The sequence below is a fragment of the Pollicipes pollicipes genome, unplaced genomic scaffold (genome assembly GCF_011947565.3).
Source record: "Pollicipes pollicipes isolate AB1234 unplaced genomic scaffold, Ppol_2.1 Scaffold_4219;HRSCAF=4965_pilon_pilon_pilon, whole genome shotgun sequence".
In the NCBI taxonomy this organism is placed as follows: Eukaryota; Metazoa; Arthropoda; class Thecostraca; order Pollicipedomorpha; family Pollicipedidae; genus Pollicipes; species Pollicipes pollicipes.
This window is the reverse complement of record NW_023596448.1, coordinates 23,237,470-23,244,473: the sequence shown is the minus strand read 5'-3', so window position 1 is coordinate 23,244,473 and position 7,004 is coordinate 23,237,470. Positions and strand designations below refer to the sequence as shown.

General features: G+C 50.4%; 1 long non-coding RNA gene across 1 annotated transcript; it reads left to right on the top strand.

Annotated features, from left to right (window-relative positions):
* Positions 1–2,482: 2,482 nt before the first annotated feature.
* LOC119095609 (uncharacterized) lies at positions 2,483–3,504 on the top strand. The gene is made up of 2 exons (XR_005093924.1): positions 2,483–2,884; positions 3,143–3,504. It is a non-coding gene; the product is annotated as an uncharacterized LOC119095609 (long non-coding RNA).
* The last annotated feature ends 3,500 nt before the right edge of the window (positions 3,505–7,004 follow it).

Sequence of the window (7,004 nt, the reverse complement as noted above, 5' to 3'; positions counted from 1 at the left end):
ACCCGATACCACATTATTGAGAAGGTGACCTCTCGAATCACCATCCCTGTTTTGAGTGCAGGACACATCCGTGGAAAGCCCGGCACGAGCAAGCGCTGAGGTCCGATTGGTCGGTTCTCCGTACTTGCCATGCAGTCGTGACAGGGTTCCACCCCGTTAGGCCGTTCCGGATGAATGTAAAGAGGAGATCGGTGGGAAGGCCGGGCCGCCGGCTATACCGTCAGCAGGGCGTATAAAACATAGGCATGCTGGCAATCGACGTCCAGTCACCCGCCCCGCTCGACAGCACCAGGTAAGTGTCTAGAGCAGCGCCGCTGCCAGCTTGGGATGGCTTTACCACCGTCAGCTGCTGAGCTTATGTTGCTCTGGTTGTTTGGTGTTTTCTGACGTCTTGGCAAGATTCTCAAGCAAGGAGTTACAAGTGTTGCGAGTTTTAATGCTGGGACATATGGTTGTGATTTATTTCTTAATGTAGTAGGTACAGAATGCATGTCGACTGGCAGGCAATGGGTCTTTTGTGTGCAATAAGAAGTCGGAAGTTAGCACTTGGCTTCCTAAGCTTATGCATGTTCCCGTACAACAAAAACAGCCATGGTTACTGGCGTATAACTGGTCCTCTAGGCAAATCAAACAGCATCATGGGTTCATGAACCGAACCAAAATATTGGCAACCAGCCAGCACCATCGGTTTTCGGCCGTCTTGCTCATGCTAAGTCCTCGCTGCGTGATCGGAAGCTATCCGCTTCTAAGCCTGCATCGCTTCGCTTTGCTTTGTTTGCTCGCTTCACTTAGCGTCCGCGTTAGGGTTGCAACATTTCGGCAGTACAGCACTGCCAGTTGACACTGAGTTAGGATAGGCGGTACTGTGGGCGTGCCAGATTCACAACGTACAACCTGGCTGTCGCTGTTAACCCCGCTGAATGCACTGCTAGCCGCCACCAGCGTCGGTCCAAGGTTAATCTCCAGTTCTGATGTTCGTTACGTGGGTTGGCAGCGTCGGTTTATCTTGTTTCTGCATATTCATTTGCTTACCGCCACGTCCGTCCTAGATAAATAATTACTAGGCGCCGTTCGACTAGAGAACGGTCTGTCACATTGGATGCACTTGCGTCACCGAAATCCTTGCTGGAATCACGCGCCGGGTCAAGCACATCGTGAAGAGCTGTAGAGGCTTAGGAAAAGGGAAACGTCTGCGCTGCGACACGCACTGACGGCAAACGTTGCCGGCTGCAGCGATGGCCGCACTTTAACCACACTCCCTGTTTCGGTATTTCTGTGTGAGACAGCGACATGCCGCGTTTAACTATTTTTCCTCTTCTTTCACCTGCTACCTTAGGGGTGACTTCTCATGGATGAACAGACGGGAATGGGTTGTCATGACGCCAATAGCGCGCATCTGCATCTTAACACATTTCAACTTGGGTTGATCGATTTCCATTATCGTAGTGACAAAAATCTCGATATGGATGATACGACGTCTCTTACCAAGCAGGAATTACAACAACCACTGAAATGATCCGTATACCGTCCGGCACAGCATGTGTATACGGACAATTCGCCCGCGGAAACACCCCTCTTGCATAAATTAATTATGAGTGTTTACTATTCATCTGCATCAAAACAACTTATATGGTGTTATATTTACCTTTCGCTATATAGCGAAAGGACACAAATATTCAGCTTGTTTGCACTTCTTTTCTAGTAGCGAATAGCCGGAGGTTAACTTATCTACTCTATTGCGGGCCTTTTAGCCCCCTCCCTACTTTGGCCCCCCGCCACTACAAAAATACGGCCAGCATGCATCGTCATTTTCCACAGCATGGTCCCTACACAACTCATTTAAAAAACTATTCCCCTGCGGGTAGCACTTGAAAACGGCACCGTGTTCCCTAAATCCGCAAAGCATGCATGCCCAGGCCGTTTATACGCCTGTAAGAAATGCATGTAAGGCACAATGGGTGCTGTGTATTGCGTGTATGCTGTAATGTGCACAGTAGATGCTGTGTATTGCGCGTATGCTGTAATGTGCACAATATGTGCTATGTACCGTATATAGGAAACAATATGGGCATCACAAACTTCCGACCTCAACGCGTTTGAGTCAGTTGACGCCAACGATGATAGGCTATGCTTGATCTTGTTGGTGCGAACTCAGCTGGCCACCCGTCCCGGCAGCTGACACCTGGCCTGTTCTGCCCCTCAGGTCACCATGAAGCGGTTCGTCATCCTGCTGAGCGTTGTCTGCGCCGTCAGCTGCGGCAGAAGCTACGGCAACAGGCGCAACACCGGCGGCGGCGGCAAGGTGTCCCGCGGCGGCGGAGCAGGCTTCGGCTTCGGCTTCGGCGGTGGCAGTGGTGGTGGCGGTGGCGGTGGCGGTGGCGGCGGTGGCGGTGGCGGCGGTGGCGGTGGCGGTGGCGGCGGTGGCGGTGGCGGTGGCGGCGGCCGCCCCTCAGGAGGAAACTTCGGAGGTGGACATCTGGGAGGAGGAGCCCTTGGCGGAGGCGGAGCCCTTGGCGGAGGCGGAGGCTTTGGTGGAGGTGCAGGCTTCGGCGGAGCTCAAAGCACTGGCTTCGTGGGCGGAGGAGGACACCGCGGCGGAGGTTTGGGTGCCGGCGGTCACCGCGGCGGAGGCTTTGGTACAGGCGGTCACCGCGGCGGAGGTGGCTCCTACGGGGGCGCGGGTGGACTCGGAGGAGGTCTGCTCGGCGGGGCAGGAGGATTCGGCGGCGGCGCTTCGCTGGGTGGAACGGGAGCCTTGGGCCATCAGTTCGGAGGCTTCGGAGGAGGCTCGGCCACGGGATCCGCCGCCGGTAACGTCGTTTCGGGTCAGACGGCAGGCCCGGCTGGCACAACTTCAATCACCAGCGTCGGCTCCAGCGCTAAGGTGAGTCTTTGCTACAGAATGTCGTTGGCAGAGGCCGTAAGCTGACTTGAAAGACACTTACATTGTATCCGAACTTGACAGTATTAATGTGAAGAAGCTTTCAAAGCAGCGATGTTCCACAAGACATATAGAACAAAAGCCGTTGCCTGTGGTTGATAGGCTGCACAGCCCATGAATAATGTGATGCCATGGGTCTGAGCCGCCTGCTTAATCCTGTTCCACCGCCCAGTGTGTAACGCTCGCGTTCTTTGTTGGCAGGGGTCGGCCTCGGGCGGCGGCAGCAGCTTCAACAAGGCACACGCCAATAACGCCCAGCTCAGTGGCCTCCTGGGGCAGCTCTCGACCTCCAACACTGGAGCCGTCTCGCATCAGAGCGGTGGGGGAGGCAAATATTGGTAGTTAACAGCTGGCAATCACAACCAGCACCAGACAAGCGCTCGATACTGCTAACCAGTAGCCGACCAAGAGCAAGATCCAGCCGGCGGAGGGCGAGCTTGTCAAACGCGGGCTTTGAACACCAATCCCTCCTTGGAAACGGCGCGCTTCGGCGCACGTTCGAACCTTCACCTCATATGACGACAACTCGCATCAGCCTGCCGAGGAATACACGATGGATGAGATCAGTGGCTCTGTGCTGGGGACGATGGACTAGCCGTCAGCCCGTGCTTGTTGGCTCCTTGGCAGCGGACTGGTGAATGGAAACACAACCAAAGCAACGAGCGGCCGGGCCACACTGCATTCCGGTCTTATTTGGTACGGCAGTTTTCACATGACGGAGTAACTGGAAGGAGTCTTTATGGCCTGTTTGGTCTGCATCCAGCTTGCGTCAGATTTCCCTACTGATTGCATACCTCAGTTACGTTCTGCGTTTCATCATGCAATAACGCAAACATTTGGCGCGTGGGCGACTTCTAGATATGATAAACATGAGGCAGATAAGAGGATAAATAAAGAAACGCCGTTTCTGAAAATGTCAGTTCAAATACAAATAATTCCATCACATAAAAATACACAAGAACATCACGATAGAAGGCAAAAGCACACACAAACATACTTGTTCGTTGAATTACCACACATAGCTCAACAACGCTGCCTTGTCGCACGTAAAGCAGCACAGACGAGTCATTCCGTCGCAGGGGTAACTCTACTTGGCAACTCTGCCAAAAACTCTGCCATAAGAACGCTCCATGGCGTAATGAAACGATGACATTACGATGAACATGTTTAGTAATTCATGGAATGCTGTTGTTAACAGCAGCCTCTATCACTTAAAAGCGTACAGCTAGTTACAAGCGAGTTCTTTCCCCCACACATTATGCTTGCCCCAACACCTTCAAATGTGGAACAGCCTCCTCATTGCTCATTGATACAGCGCGGTGAAAAAAACGATTTGAGGAGCGACGATACACATCTTCATTTTAAACTGCGCGAACTCATCATCTTAAGTCACGTAAAAAGGAACGAAGTAAGCTGAGATGCCATTTTTGCCTACATAATTACGCATCTGAAACAACTCCCCTCGTACATCGATTTTCCCGTCTTAGATAGCTTAACACGTCTGCCAGCATGTCACCTGTAACATCTGTTGGGAGGACATCATAAGCCGATGGTGGAGGATTTCTAAGACACGGACCTCTACCCACCACCTGCAAACGCTTGTCCATGAAGTTTTCCTGCTGGTGTGCCGTTAAACTCTAAAAAAACTATTTGCCTGTCCCACCAGTCAGGAAACCGTACGTGATGCAGAGGCTGCTCTCTCGCTCAATAGATGGCAATGCGTGGGTGTCTGAAAGCCCCAGTGGGAAGCCTAGAGGAACAATTTGATAATACATGAAATCGCCACAAAAATTGTTTCTCATTACAAACGGTATACGGAATGCCTGAAACGGTGCCAAAGTTGAACATAGCTTCAGGTTTAGATTTGAAGTTTTACATATAGCCCACTATCATTAAGCGTTTAAGAATTATCGCACAAACCTATCGCATAAACCTATCTGGTAGGCATGACCTTAGCGCCTGGTAAGCGTCGGATGCATTAGTGAACAATCATCAGCATGCCATGCAGTTTACCACGGTTGTGCAACGCCATTGTGGTCTTTTGTGATTCCCATAGCACGCAATAAGTATTCGGTGAGGTGCCGGTCCTTGATATAAAATACTTTTCTAGACTGGCTCACACATTTGACTGCAATAATCTCATTCGACCGGCCAATACCCACTTGAGCCGATATTCGCAGGCACGTGGGAAGATATTCTTATTTCTATGCGGTTAAGTTTGTGAACAGTTGCCTGACGCCTTCACTGCTCTTCCAGTTTTTTTTAGCAGTTTGCTTAAGATAGCAGATGTGGTTGCAAAGGTTGCAAATGCCTACCGGCGCACTCCTTACTCTTTAGAAAAGATATGTGGCTACAAAATCATGCATTCTTATGTTCAACGCGCATTGCACCTTAAGGTGAATATTGCGTGGTATTCTGTTGAACTAGTCCTTTGTCATTGTCAAACATGCACAAGTGGTGTGACGAGGCAATAACATAAATGAGAATGCATCGGAAAAAAAATCAGCAAGACACAACGAGCAGGCACGTGGGACTATTACAGTCATATTTTAGGCCGCCTATTCACCAAGTACGTATTCTGCTTTGGATGCGTCTGGGAGCAAATCCATAATCTCATCCAGTGCATTGTATCTTGCCTCGTTGCATTTGCCAATACTGTCTGCATCGTCAATGACATTGGGCTTGAGGTCTTCCAGTACTTATAACCTGATCTGATTATGGTGACTACCACGGTTGTGCTAACCTGACCTGAATAATATTTTTCAAAGGCTGCCGTATGCTGCTCACCACGATCCCGGTCGCTCGCTACATTCAGTAACTCGCAGTCATTGGTTCGCATCCACAAAAAAGGTGCTCTCTCCTAATAACAAACTCACGCTGGCATCCCATACCACTTCCACTGTGCTATCAGATGCCTGCAGTTGCATCCGCTGCGAAAGGCGGTATTATTTTGGGGTTGGTAGCTGGAGATGCGAAAATATAGCCTAGTAACATTGAGTGACGTGCTGTCATAAAGTCCAGCCAATAAAACTGATGCCCTCGGTCTACAACCATGTCTCGGTGCCAGTTGAGGGCCATACAATAGTGCTACCTAATGCACACTTTCGCACTTACCGCATTTGACTATGAGTAGTTTTAAAAGGCTGACGTATGTTGGCTACCACATTCCCGAGCGGCCAACCGCTGTCAGTAATGTGCTGTCAGGCTGCCACGTGACCACTCTATGCCCCGTCGGCCGACAACAAAATACGTTGTCAGCCTACCCCCCCCCCCCTCCCCTACGGTGCGGTCACACGCATGTGGTCTCAACCGCTGCAACCAACAAGGTGTAATTTGGGCATGCTTTCGTAACCTTGAAAATTCACGTTCCGGCCGGTTGGCCAGCATTGAGTGATGCGACGTCATGGGGTCAACCCAATGAAATGGATTCCGTCGCCCGATAGCTATCTAACGTTGCCGCCTGAGAGCACCGTAGCAGCTTTATCAAATGCATACGGCGGCATTCTCAGGCTTGATTATAAGTAGTTCTCAGGGCCTGTCGTATGTTGCCACCACACTCCCGGGGGGGGGGGGGGAGGGGAGGGGGGGGGGGGGGTCGACCGTATTCAGGAATAAACTGTCCGAGATCAGATGAGCAAACAGCTGGGACATTCCGCCATAACACAAACAAAAAATTCCCAAAACCCAGAATCCATATTTTTGTAATCGTATCCGATTCAGTATCTAGGGTTATAGTAGACCCCAAAGCTATCTATACCAAACAAATCTGAGAAACGATTTTCGAGATATAGGTTCAGGCAAATTGCATGGGCCACATTAAAAGCACTTTTTTTGGCAGTATGCCATTTATAATTTATCACTTAGATCATATTAAGTCCCAATGCCAATGCATTTGCAATGAACTAAGAAACTTGTCGGCTATCTCGGCATTTCGCTTTTTCAAAATGTTATCACGTGACGCTGTGACCTGGTCTTCACAATGCTTAAAGCTAGGCTGACAGCCTTTCTTTCGCGATCTTTCGAGGTTGATGCACTCTGATTGTGATCCGGTTCACCCGGCATG